General features: G+C 34.7%; 1 pseudogene; it reads left to right on the top strand.

Moving 5' to 3' along the window:
* Positions 1-446: 446 nt before the first annotated feature.
* Positions 447-13807, top strand: part of LOC143713538 (uncharacterized) — a 66404-nt pseudogene continuing 53043 nt past the window's right edge.

Genomic DNA, 13807 nt, shown 5'->3' on the forward strand with positions numbered 1-13807 from the left:
GTGATGTTGCACAAGTAATTGACCAATTTAAGGTCAAAGAGGGAGAAGTTGTGACGGCAGAAGTTAAAGCTGAGTATCAGTGTCCAAGGTTGCATGCTTTGCCTGCAGTTAATTTCCAGACCCTGATGACAAGGTGTCCAAAATGTGCAGCATACTGCAAAACATCCAAAGTAACGTCAGTACTTCATGCAACTGTCACTGTACAGGACGAGAGTGATCAAATGAGCACTTTTGAAATGGATAATGTTGTGCTTCGTGAGTTGTTGGATGTTCCAACACACAGTCGGGTGGAACCAGATGACTTGGCAGCGAAGTTGCTAAATGATGTTGAGGGCAATTTGCACATAAAATACAGAGGACAACGTGTTGTCTCTGCATCATTCATCTCTAAGGCAGCAAATCAGTCTTCTGAACCACAAAGGAGGGACATTGCAGTTACATCAAGAATGCAAGAATCTGAAGAAGGACTGTCTGAAGATTTCATGCTGGAAGAAATGTTTATGGATGAAACAGCTAAATGTTCAGAAGTTGTGGTAAGTAGTGAAAGCATAGAACAATTTACAAAAGTCCTGTCTGAAAATGTAATGTTTTAACACTTGTTTACACATGAAACTTCTGAATGTTCACAGAGCCAGGGTTTGGTGGAGAAGGGTAAAGAAGGTGATTTTGAGTCTGCAAAACAGTGTTTTGAAACTGGTAAGAAAGATGTGGTAAGTAGTGCAAACATACAACAAGTTACAGAAGTTATGTCTGAATTAGGGGGATAATTATCGCAATATAATTTTTCTCGATAAAATGATATCAAGAGGTCGATAAATGTTCGATAATGTATATGCGCGAAAAGCGGAACAAAACTCATTAGAACCGCGCGCCTCACGGACTGTTTATGTGCTCGGCTCAGAGTCCAAACGGCAGCGCGAGCTCACTAGAGCAGACGCGTTTACTCTGATTGGCCTCGGTCACGAGATCCAGTGAGAAGAGCTTGAGTTCAGCGAAGAACACAAATGTCCAGTATAAACCAGTTTAAAGGCAGATGAAACACCGCTGACAAACAGGAGAAACACTGCGCGCAACGATACAGTCAGAATCTGAATTGATACTGAATCCATTTAGCCTACCATGGATTTACTGTAAGGTTAGCCTAGTAATATGTATATCCCACATTTCATGGTGCAGTTAATATTGAATTGTATAATATTATTAATGTAGACAATGTATTTGACTAATGGAATATAATTACAGTATTTAATAATGTATTTAACTGTTACGCTACTGTTTTTCATACAAATACCATAGAAATCATAAAGTTACATTTTGCCATGATAGTGAGGTGCTAAGTTATAGGCTATGCCTGGTTTTATCTGTGGTTATCATGATCTAAATGTATGATACTGGATGACCAATGGTTAATTTTAATAAAACTCAAACAGTCAGAATATAAAATTTTACCAAATAAAAATGTGGTTGTTACATTTAAAAAACAAAACAAAAAAAACCCAGATGTTACTGTTTTTGTTAATGAACATAAATTTAACATAGTAGTATTAGCTTGAGTTAGGGTCCAGATTTACTGTCAGCTTTCACTGTCAAATATGCATTTCGAGACAAAACATGTAATTTGAATATTGCAGGCTGCACTGCAAACTGTGCTGAAGAAATATTTTTCTATTCAGATATAAATTTTTTTAAGGTAAAATGACAAATGTTTGAATGTTGTACCTCAGATTTGTGAAATGTTCACCTGTTTGGCAAGTGTTTGTCATGATGTTCTGACAATAAAGAGTAGTTTAAAACCGCAATTAACGCTCTGGTTTCTACAACTTTCACTTAGGAGCAAAAATCTGCCTTTAAACTTGAAAGAAATAAAGATTTGACATTTATCGTGATAATTATCGATATTGACTGATATAAAAAAAAATATCGTGATAATTGTTTTGGGCCATATCGCCCAGCCCTAGTCTGAATGTAACGTTTTAACACTTGTTTACACATAAAACTTCTGAATGTTCACAGAGCCAGGGTTTGGTGGAGAAGGATAAAGAAGATGGTTTTGAGTCTGCAAAACAGTGTTTTGAAACTGACAAGAAAGACGTGGCAAGTAGTCCAAACATACAACAAGTTACGGAAGTATTATCTAAAAATGTAATGCTTAAACAGTAGTTTGTCAATTAGAATAAACACAATGTTTATAATTTGTACATCTTAATGCAGTATTTGGCAAATTTCACACAAGGATCATCATTGTCACATTTTTAGACAAGTGTAGTGCTTATTTTGAACATATTGTGTTGTACTTAACAGTGTAAAAGCCTTTTGTTCGATAATGATCATTTGTATAGTGGAAATAACATGTTAACAGTTTAGACGTTAAACTTGTGATTTATTTTAGGGTCTGGCTTTGGAGGAAAAGGACTTGTTTGACAGCAGCAAGGCTGGAGTTTCTTTTGAAGGTGCATGTAAAGCCACTGTGAAATCAAGTGGAAAAGGTTTTAAGAGAGGCCACAAAAAGTAAAGATGTAGTTCAATTTTTTCAAGTAATTTTTTTGTCTCTTTATTTTACATAAAATAAAGTGAATTTTTGTTTTATTGTATAGTGTTACAATACATCACACAAAAAAGCAATTTTCATGTTTCATAATTGCGGAAATTGTGTGTTGACTTTTGGGAAAAGTTTTTATTTATAATGTCCATATGTCATTGTTAACTGTGTATGGTGTATTATCAATATTTTTTGTGTTTTTATACATTTTGATAGTAAGAAAATTGTAAAAAATTGACATGTTAAAGTTTTAAAAGGTTAGTTCACCCCAAAATTGATTTTTTATCATTAATTACTTACACTCATGTTGTTTCTCACCTGTAAGACCTTTGTTCATCTTTGTAAAGCAAGTTAAGGTTATCTTTCATTATATCCAAAGGCATGCAAGATACAAATAGACAGCAACATCATTGTATTGTTTGAAATTCAGAAAGGTTGCTAAATCTTGATTTAAGTAGTCAACCTTATTCAACTTTAACATTATGAAGATTTTTGTGCATAAAAAATAGACTTGAATAATTTGATTCTTTGTCATTATAGTTGACAGTGAATTTTGTGCAATTTTACTTGTTTACATGAAAACTTGAAATGATTTTGCTTCCTTTCTGGATTTCAAAAGGTGCAATGATGTTACTGTCCATGTTTGAGTTTAGATGACATTTGGAAATATCTTTTATATGGTTTTTATGGTAGATATCTTAATTTGTTTTACAAAGATGAAGAAATGTCTTAGAGGTGTGGAAAAACATGATGGTGAGTAATTAATGATAGAAATTTTATGTTTCGGTGTGTTAAGTAGAAGTGAATGTGAGGTGATGCATATTAAAAGTTAGTTATTTGTTTTCTTTACATGAGCAAATAAATTGTTTATTAAGGATTGTTTAATAAATTTGTGTGCAAAAAGTTATATGTAGGATGTATTTTGTTGTGTACTTTTTAATTTTATATTGTGTATGGAAGTGTTTGTAGTTGTCTATATGGTGGTAAAATAGTTTAATTTCATGGTTGTGTTTGTGCAGTTCACATGAACATATTTACAACAATAGTGGAAAATAAAAAGTCAGGTTAATGTGGCTGAAGTGTTTCTGTAGAACCTAAAGTCTTTAAGTGGCTTATTTTAAAAAGTAGACATTAAATTTTGATCAATTGTTCCTTATAGGATTCATGTTTGAAATCTAATTGATTGTCTTGTTTATATAGAGTAAAATAATGTGTATGAAATTTTTATTTTTTAGTTGTAGCTTTTAATAATTTAAAAAAGTCTACATAATGTATATTTAGGGGAGAGGGAGAAACACAAGGAAATGCATCAACTTTATAATAGCATTAAATAATATATTTCAACATAATTTAGACGTAAACATTTTCAGCCTGTTACAACAATTTCAAAATAAAAAAATAGTCATGTTTTAATGTAGTATTTGTTTTGTAGTATGTAAAACAGGTTTAAGCTATACAATATTTTGATTGCAATTAATAGCAGTGTCTGCTAAATGACTAAATGTGGTAATTAACAATAAGCTACATTTTAATGGCCATTCAATTGAAAAATAAAAATTGTTAGAAATGTTTGAGAGAGAAAAAACTCCATGCTGTGTGTTATGTGGAAATTAACTTATTTTTACTTAAATATGAGTATAGTCTGTATTTTTGTATGTCAATTTATAGCAGTAAAATATACAATAAATATGTATTTGTTGTTGCAAAAATAGTATAAATATAGTGTCGTTCTTAATAAATTATGAGTTATGTTAATGTTATAAAATAGTTATGCTGAGTGAAAGGCAAGGTAAATATTTATTAATTCCCAACCACTTGGGCAGCTGCGAGTGTTGTCCATGGTGTTGTCAGATATCACCTTTGTCCTTTCCGGTTGGTAAGAAGCCATTTTGTTCCCATCAGTGAAACGGTAAGAACGTGCTTTTTTGTTTTCTCTATATAATCTTATTAATCTGTATTTAATTATCATCCATCATATATCTAATATAGTTTCAAGTATTTTTATATTTGTTCATTTGTGAGAAATACGCGCTAGGTGTTGTTTTGGACGGGCCTATTCATCGTGGCGTCGTTTTAAAGTTGTGTAATAAAATAACATGCAAAAGTGTCATAAAATAATCTTATTGGACGTCTGATGTATACACCATGTGTTGTTAAAGTATATATACGGTTTGGTGAGAAACATTTAATATCAATCGAAAATATGTTACTCTCAAATGTTGTAATCTAATCCTGTGCTTCTAGAAGAATGTGTGTAGGATGTGCACATTTGTAGCATTTTGAAATATCATGATTGAAACAAAACACAAAATATGACAGACTCAAGTGTATATTTTTCTGTGAGGAAAAAATATTCTGGTTGTCATTTAATGTGCAAATGCTCTTCGATCAAATGTTTAACGTTGATGTAAACTACATTCAGATTCATCAATCAGAATGAATTCATGCCAATTGTACCGAAAAATTCATGTAAACGTAGCTGCATAGCGGTGATTGATGAAGTTTGTGTGTTAATGAATGCCTTCACGCCGCGAGCAGGAGCGTCGCGTGAGCAGCAGTGAAGCGACGGGGGTTTCGGCTTAGAAATCATACTCAATGAAAGTGAAAACACACTTTTGATGGACAAAATTAGTGATTTAACACAAAAGTGGCCAAAATGCACAGAATTTGCATGTCTAGTGTGTTTTAACAAGAACTGCAGTATGTCAGAAAAGTAAATGAAGACTAACATAAATAAAATAACATTTTATAGAAAATGTACCCATTAAACTTGTTTTTAATTATTCAGTTTGGACTTTGAACAAATTTCAAATGTGTTTGTGACCAACTTTGTAAAGAAATGCTTGCTTATATGTAGCCTGTAAGCTGCTGTTGTGTCGCTGTACAAACGCTTCCAGTGTGAATACTGGCGCGCATCTGCAGCTGCAGTGACGATGTAGTTACGGTGACGTGCTGGTCACGCGTCGCTCATGCTTGCGGTGTGAAACGGCTTGTGCTACTGGTTATGGTTTGTGTAATGCGTTCATGCAGACATATAACGTAAGTATGTTTAAACCTGTTTCAACATATTTAACATGTTTGTTTTATTACGGGAGGTATTTTTGATATTTAGGTTTTGCACAATTAATCGATAGAAATGTGGTAGGCACGGTAATTCAATGTTTTAATGCCGTGTGTGATTTGACGATTTTTGATCGTGTAAGATTAAAATGTGTCGACGATCTGTTTTTGAAGAAACATCGTAGTATCGTGTTATAGTATTAGTTCTGTTTGGCGCTTAAGTCTTAACATATTGTATAACGCCACGTAGATTCACATGTTAACGCAGAGGTAGTGTTAGCCTACAGTCATGGGAGTTGATTGTTTATTATTTGCTTTTGCACGGTTAAACATTTCATTTGCGTGCTAATTTCGATGTTCAAACATGCCAATTCCTGAGCACATGAACCCGAAGGGCATCGGCACTGAAATCCTGTCAAACAGCGCCTGGATACTAGAATAAGTTATCTTTGAGTCTTATTGCGCTAATACTGTCAATAAAAGATTAACATAAACACAGTTGGATTACTAATAAAGTGAAATCGAACATTTGAGAGAAAATTGGGTGCGTGTCATGCGTGTACAGACACGTCGCGTGCCGTGCAGGTCTTAAGTGACAGAGCATCCTGATAGTAAACATGTTGTATGGCTTGTCCTTAAAGGGATAGTTCACCCAAAAATGACAATTTTGTGATTGTTTACTCACTCTAAAGTTGTTCCAAAGATGTATTAATTTCTTTCTTGAGCTGAATACAAAATAAAATATTTTGAATAATGCGTCTATGCAAACAGTTGCTGATTCCCATTGACTTGCATAGTAGGGAAAAATATACCTTGGAAGTCAATGGGGACTTGGAAAAAATTAATCAATGCTCTTCACTGAAATCTTTCCCATAGTATCTTTAATATGGAGGTTGACATTTCTTGATGATATTGATGTATTTGTTTAATTACGGCAAGGAAACAGCTTGTTTACACAATATTATTTGTAATTATTTATCTACTTCATTGTATTACTTATCGTTCTATACAGTCAATAGGCTTACATATTAATATGTGTGTTAAATAAACAAGATCATAACGTGTGCTTTGGACAATGACAATCAAATTAAGTTATAAGATTGGTGTTAATCATGTTTGGAGTTTAGATGCATTTTAAGTGTATGTTTTAATTGGAGGAAGGCAGCTTTGTTGACTAATTTATGTTTGTTTGCTTTTTATGTGAAATGGGGAATTAATTGAGCAGTACTGAGGTAAGTAAAATTTCACATAGAATATATTGGTCCGTAAATAGCATATAAAGTAGATTGAGTTCAAATTTGTATTACATATTATCAAATTTATGTATTAAAGTTTATATAAATTTGTAGAGTTGTCATTACAGCAGTCTTAAATTAGATAAATGACGTCCTAAATTAACTTAAGAGTTCTGAGAAAATGAGATGCGCATCAAATCTGCGTCATGTTCGGCAGTGTTGGATCTTAAAGTCAGAGCAGCCGAAGGCCCATGACCCACTTGCTGCATGGCGTAAGCGTCTCAGCTGCGTGGCATGTCCGTTTTTATTTCGGTTCCCTGCTAACAGGTTAGAGCTTGCACACTGCCTGCGTGATACGCGCGTCTTAGGCGCAGCTTGAGCCGCGCGTAAAACGCGGGTGCATGCTAGAAATAGAACTGACACCTATTTTTGACGCGACACGCAAGCGTGTTGGAAGCGTTTCCAGGCAAAATAGAATAGGAAAAGATGTTTATATGTTATTTTGTACACGAATACATATTAATAAATTACGTTTTGATGGTTGAAAGTCTAGATTTTGACAAATTCAGATATAAATATAGGCGTAATTTAAAAATAAATAAATAGGCCTAATTATCAATTTTCAAATATTGCACCTGTCAATACAGAATGAAATATTCTGTAGTCTATTTTGCTGTCAATACTGCTGACAGTGTCTTTATCAGTAGGCTTTATTTATGCTTAACACGAAGTATAGGGCTTCCACAACTCTTCCATATGTCGAACAAGGGTGATCCGTGTCAGCAGCGCAGCATCAGACACTTTTCTACTGTGCAAAGACACAGAAAACGCGACGCAGCCGCCACACAGCTGACACGAAACAAAAACGCCTTGCTCACGCCACGCAGCCAGTGTGTCATGGGCCTAATAAACCAGTTGCTGTGATGCAGTGTTAATTTTGTTTACAAAAACTAGGGATGATGCAGTAAAGCGCTTATACCGGTGATCATCTTAATGTTTAGCATGTGTAGCTCAAAGAGCAATACACATTTATAACTATAATTGGGACTGTCATATACATAACATTGTAATGGAAACATAATTTTAATAAAACGCTGCAAATTTTCTGGGTTTAGTTGCTGTGTTTTAGCAGATTGTGGGAATAGTGCACAACAGTGATTACACGTTTCAACCAGAACAGTCAAGTTTGCTTGTGCATTCACGTCATTTTGTGCCAAGTCATAATATTAAGTTTATGTAATAAAAATATCAGAATAATCTCTCATCGGATGCGTTTCGTTGATTTTAACAAGCTGCTATCAAAGTTGTTCAGTTTCCTGGTGCTAATTCTATTCAGCTTCAGTGCGTGCGATCAAATAGCAATGCAAAACATTAAAAGTTATGATTGGGGCTGTCATAACATTAAAATTGTATACACTATTGTAATAAAAAGTTGTACACTCTGAGTTTAGTTGCATTCTTCAGCAACTGTTGAGTTGATTAACATTCTAGCAAAGTGTTTCAATTTAACGTTTGTTTTATTGAGCTTCAGTGCGCGCAGAATGATCTCATTTGAAACAGTAAACCCTAATATTAAAGATGTGTACTATTCAGTGTTTCCGCTACATTCATTCTGCCGTGGCGGGCCGCCACACCTAAAATCATCCTGCCACGGCTGCAGCTTCTCGGTCCAATATTGTAGGCTTATGTGTTATTGTTAAGCCCCACTAAAGGCATACAAAACATTGTAAAGCACCATAAAGTTTTCGCACTATATTCCAAGACTTCTAAAGTCATTCAATAGCATAATGTGAGGTAAAAATGTATATTTAAGTCGTTAAGTTAAAGTTAATGGAAACTCATCTCTCCTCAGTCATTCTCCATTCAGCATTCAAACATTACGTCACGTTCGTGTACGACAGTAACACGACGACACTCTCTTCAAGATCAATGTTCCCATTATTATACTTTATTTGTAGATAAAGGTCTACTCTATAGTTTGCATACAATTACTTTATCTTGCTGGAGTTTATAGCGCTTTCTAAACCATATTCCTTTCTCCCAGGTGTCTGTTACTACAGCACTAGAGTAGAGAGCACTATGAATTGTTCTTTACGCGAACTGTAAGTTAACTGAAATTTAAAACTGTTTAAAGAAAAGGCTCAATAAACTGTTGCATAGATATAATACATTAAGCATAGACAGATATAATCTCTTCACTTTGAACTTCTCAATGCGAAGCGCTGCACGCTGTGACTTCGCGTTGCTTCAAGTGCATCACTCTGCACACTGGATGCGCATAATCGCTTTGTTGCTCTTATTGGAGCCTTTCATGTTATAATGCTTAGGGGAGGTTTAAACACCTGGGATAAGGGGGCGTGGCCAATGGGAATATTACTCAGTGGCCACGCCCCCTCCCCCTGGCAAAATTGGCCTGCCACCACGGCTGGAAAAAATCCTAGAGGAAACACTGCTATTGTAATATTAAAATGTATTTTTTTCAAACACATTGATGCGTCATTATTAATAACTAGCATTGTTTTGTTGTCGTATTATTTTCATCAACAAAATGGGTTTAATTAAAATAATTTCCTAGTTTCCAAAATTAATGTCGGTAACTGCAGTTTGACTAAAAGTTGAGAAAAATTTAAATGATTTTATTTCAACTAAAACTATGAAACACAAAATAATTAAAATGTGAAAACCAATAAGCATTTTGTTCTGGAGGTGAACACTAAGAATAAATCAAAAAATATCTTCCATTGGTTTCACATACAAGGCTTAATCTAGTCCAAGACTAAAATGCATGTTTGAGCCATTTGAACTGAAAGCAACTTGTACTGACATATTTTAAAATATGTATTTTTTAATAACATTGTTTTGTCTCAAGATGCACACTAGGGCTGGGAAAAAAATCGATTTGATTTAAAAATCGAGTTGGTAGGTCAAATCGATTTATATTTTCAAAAAATCGATTTTTTAGATTTTTTTTTTCTCCCCCTCTACAAACATTTTGCATTCGCCAAATCTTCCTTCAGTGTTTCCATAGCACGCTCCCTGCGGCGCAGTTCGAGTACGATAGTCAACACGATAAAACTCTCTCTAAGATGATTCAATGTTACTATTATTATACTTGATCTGTAGATAAAGGTCTATGGTTTTGCATAAAACAACTTTATATTGCTAGACTTTATTGCTGTAACTAAATCATGTTAATTTCTACCGGGTGTCTAGATCACAACACGGACGTTGCGGACGTAAAAACATATAACATTTACATAAAACATGACAATTTATGCTGATAATAAATATCATGTTACCAGGTCATATAAACAACAAGAAGGATCCTCCGAGTAATCAGTCATAACATCTACAGCCAGTTTGTGTAGTCTCCATGTCATTTAAAAGTAATTTGAAAGCAATCAATGAAACCGGCTCCTGAAGATTCAGGACATTTTGCAGCTGATTCGAAGCACAGGGGGCCGCATACTTAAACGCCCCTTTCACCAGTTCAGTCCGGAAATGAGGGACAGATAACAATAGTAAGTCCTCTGAACGAAGACAATATCTTCCTGTGCCTTTCTTTATAATATAGGTTTGAAGGTATGAGGGAAGCAGACCAAGAATAGCCTTGTAAATAAAAATGTGCCAATGATTACGTCTACGGGTGGACAATTTAGACCAACCAACCCGATCATACAAAGTACAGTGATGAGTAAGGGCTCTAAGGTTTGTGATGAACCTAAGAGCTCCATGGTAAATAGTATCCAACAGCTTCAAGCTTTGAGTGGATGCATGCATGTATATAACATCGCCATAGTCCAGCACTGACATGAAAGTGGCAGCAACAAGTTTCCTTTTGGCCTCAAATGCAAAACATGACTTGTTTCTGAAATAAAAACCCAGTTTCAGCTTCAGTTTTTTCACCAACTGCTGAATGTGAGGTTTAAAAGAGAGAGAATCATCAATTAAAATACCAAGATACCTATATTGAGATACAGACTCGGTCTACGAGCCCTGATAAGTAGTGAAGGATAGAGGGATATGTATTTCCATAGTGCTTTGAACTTTTCAATGCGGATTCGACGCGCTGTGACTCCGTGTTGCTTCAAGCGCATCATTCTGCGCTCAGGATGCGCATAAGCGCTTTGTGCCGCACTGTATTGCAGCCTTTCATATCATAATACTTTTGCGCAATGAAAGATTATGAATAGCCTTTCTTGTTCTGTCCTATCTATCATATGTTGCTGCCTCATTAAACAGCTGTGCTATACATTTAAAACATGTCTCAATTTTATAGTAGACTAGGCTATATAATAATTTATCTTTTTGTTTTTTGTTATCTTGTTTTTCATTAATGTATTTTACAACAATACAAAGAGCAATGTGTAACATTTTACCAGATTTAGTGCTCTTATTTTTTCCCCACTAAATGTTTTTTTCACTAAATGTTCAGATTTTATACAATTATTGTGCACTTGTGATTTTTCTAGACTAAATAGTTTAGCATAGCATTAGGATATACTAGTTTATAATAGCATTTTTTGCCATAGATTATGATTATTATATTTGTTGGATTTGTTGTTTTTCTTTATAATGAAGTTGTCTGTATTAAGTAGATTGTGTTTAACACACAAAAGATTGATTATCAGTTCAACACACAGAGTTATAGAAATTCTACTAAATTAAAAAAAAAATCGAATCGTAAATCGAGTTTTTTTATAAAAAAAATCACAGATTTTTTTAGGGAAAAATAACGCCCAGCTGTAATGCACAATAGTATTTTTTTTTTTTTTAGGAAATGTTTATAAAGCTACTTAAACCACAATTAAGTCTTTATTCAATAAGGATATTTACGTTAATCCCTGTCTGGGAAATTAAGCTACTGTCAATAATTTGTTTCTTATTTGGAGAATAAGTGAAATTGTTACAATATAAAAATATTAAGAACTCAAATGTTTTTAATCGTAATTAGTTGGAGAAAAAATGTGTAATTAAGTAGTTAGTTTTTAATAGATAAGACTAATTATGTATATATATACACAATCATTTTTAAGGTGAAATTATGAATGGTTCAATTTTAATAAAAGAAATACTGGTAATTATTGGAATTGATAATAATTATTGGTGAGTGTAATAACATATTAATGTTCTGTGAACTGAATTTTATCTTTTTCTTTGTTTTTTCAGAATATTCTAAGGTAAGTCATGGTAAACTATTGCTTGTCTTTGAAAATATAGGCAATACAAGACATTGTGTAGAAGTTAAATAAATGCATTATTTTACAGTTTACAAATGAATTGAAAGCATAATTATTGGTAATTTAGTTATTGTGAAAAACTATTTTTGTATCAGTGTATTTTTGTGAATGTAAACACATTTGTAATATGTTCAGGAGAACGTTTTTGGCAAAAAGGGAGTTCCAAATTAAGGGCACAAATAATGATTTATTAGTTTAACCTTTTGCTTATGAACTTATGATAAATGTTGTGTATAAAACATCTTAGGCTTGTTCGTAAAATTCAATTTAATAAGTACTGTACTAAACTTGTTTCTCTGTGTGTGTTTTTATGTAATTGCAGATGCCACGCGGAAAGGGTTTCCGTCGGTCCCGGGCGGCGAAGAGGAGGAATGCTGAGCGCCTTGAGCTCAGCTCCTTCATGGAGACTGCTGAGGTTATGCCTCCTCTTGAAAAAAAGGCACCCCACGGCTCTACTATCGAGAGCCAGGAATTCCCAATTTTACCAAATACTTCCCGGCAATTGCCAAAACCCAATTCTTTCCAAATACTTCCGAATCTTTCCAAAAACCTTCCAATGACTTCCAAAAACCTTCCAATGGCTTCCACAAACCTTCCAATGTGTTCATCTTTTGATGTCGATAACTCTTATTATTTTCCACAGAGAGTCATACAGGGTTCCTTCCATCAGGGTGATTCCAGATTTCGTTTCAACGGTGGCAGACAGTGTGCGGCAAACAGCATCACTGCAGTCATGATGAGTGTCCTGAAGGATGTGCGGACCTGGACAACAGAGGACCTGGATGCTGTTCTGTTGCATGGAGATAAGCTGTACACCTCTATGGACTTGCAGAGGAAGATCAATGATCGGCGTGGTTTTGTTGCTATTGCAGAATTGCCAAGTGTGCACACACTCTTTAACACAACATTCTCAATAAAGATGTCAGATTCTCTGAGTGGTGTTTTTGGTGTTGATGTGTATGATGTATCATTGCAAGATGTGAGCATGTCTATAGAAGATGCACTTCAGAGGGCCCTGTTTCAGTCTGATGCATGTTTGTTGAACATCTATGGCTACATTTGTGCAGTTATAAAGGTGGGTTCAACATTTGCTGTAGTCGATTCCCATTCACGTGATGATAAAGGTATGGTATCTAGTACAGGCACAAGCGTAGTAGTTTATTGTGACGACATTTACATGTTGTTTAATTATGTTGTTAACCTTGCCGTGTCAATGAAGGCTCAGGGAAAATCCTTCGAAGTGACGGGTGTAACCGCAACAGTAATTGGTAAGGCCACATCTGCTGGCACAAGTTCAATTCAGTCTGGTCAACAATGCAGAATCACACAGGTTTCACCTACGAGCACCGCAGAGATTAAGTGTGACGGTGGTAAACAAACACGTGTAGGCAAACCGGCTGAAACGCCTCTTGATTCAAGTAAGAAAGATAAACGTGTGCAGACTAAGACGAAAGTTACACACGTAAGCAAGTTGCATGACAGTTTATTGATGGATGATGTTATTAGACCTACAGTAAATGCTGAAATAAGTTTCAAACCTTTAACAGCTGAGACAAGTTCATGTAAGTCTGGTAAAAAAAGCAGCGTCACACATGTTTCACCTACAAAAGCAGCAAAGCAGAGTAAGTGTGCCAGAGACCCTGGTAAACAAACACATGCAGACAAACCAGCAACTATGTGCAAATCGGTTGAGAGCGGTGTGGATTCAAGTAAGAAAAATAAACGTGTGCAGA

Source organism: Siphateles boraxobius, unplaced genomic scaffold, assembly GCF_051911475.1.
Source record: "Siphateles boraxobius isolate OS27281-9 unplaced genomic scaffold, OSU_SipBor_1 52, whole genome shotgun sequence".
Classification (NCBI taxonomy): Eukaryota; Metazoa; Chordata; class Actinopteri; order Cypriniformes; family Leuciscidae; genus Siphateles; species Siphateles boraxobius.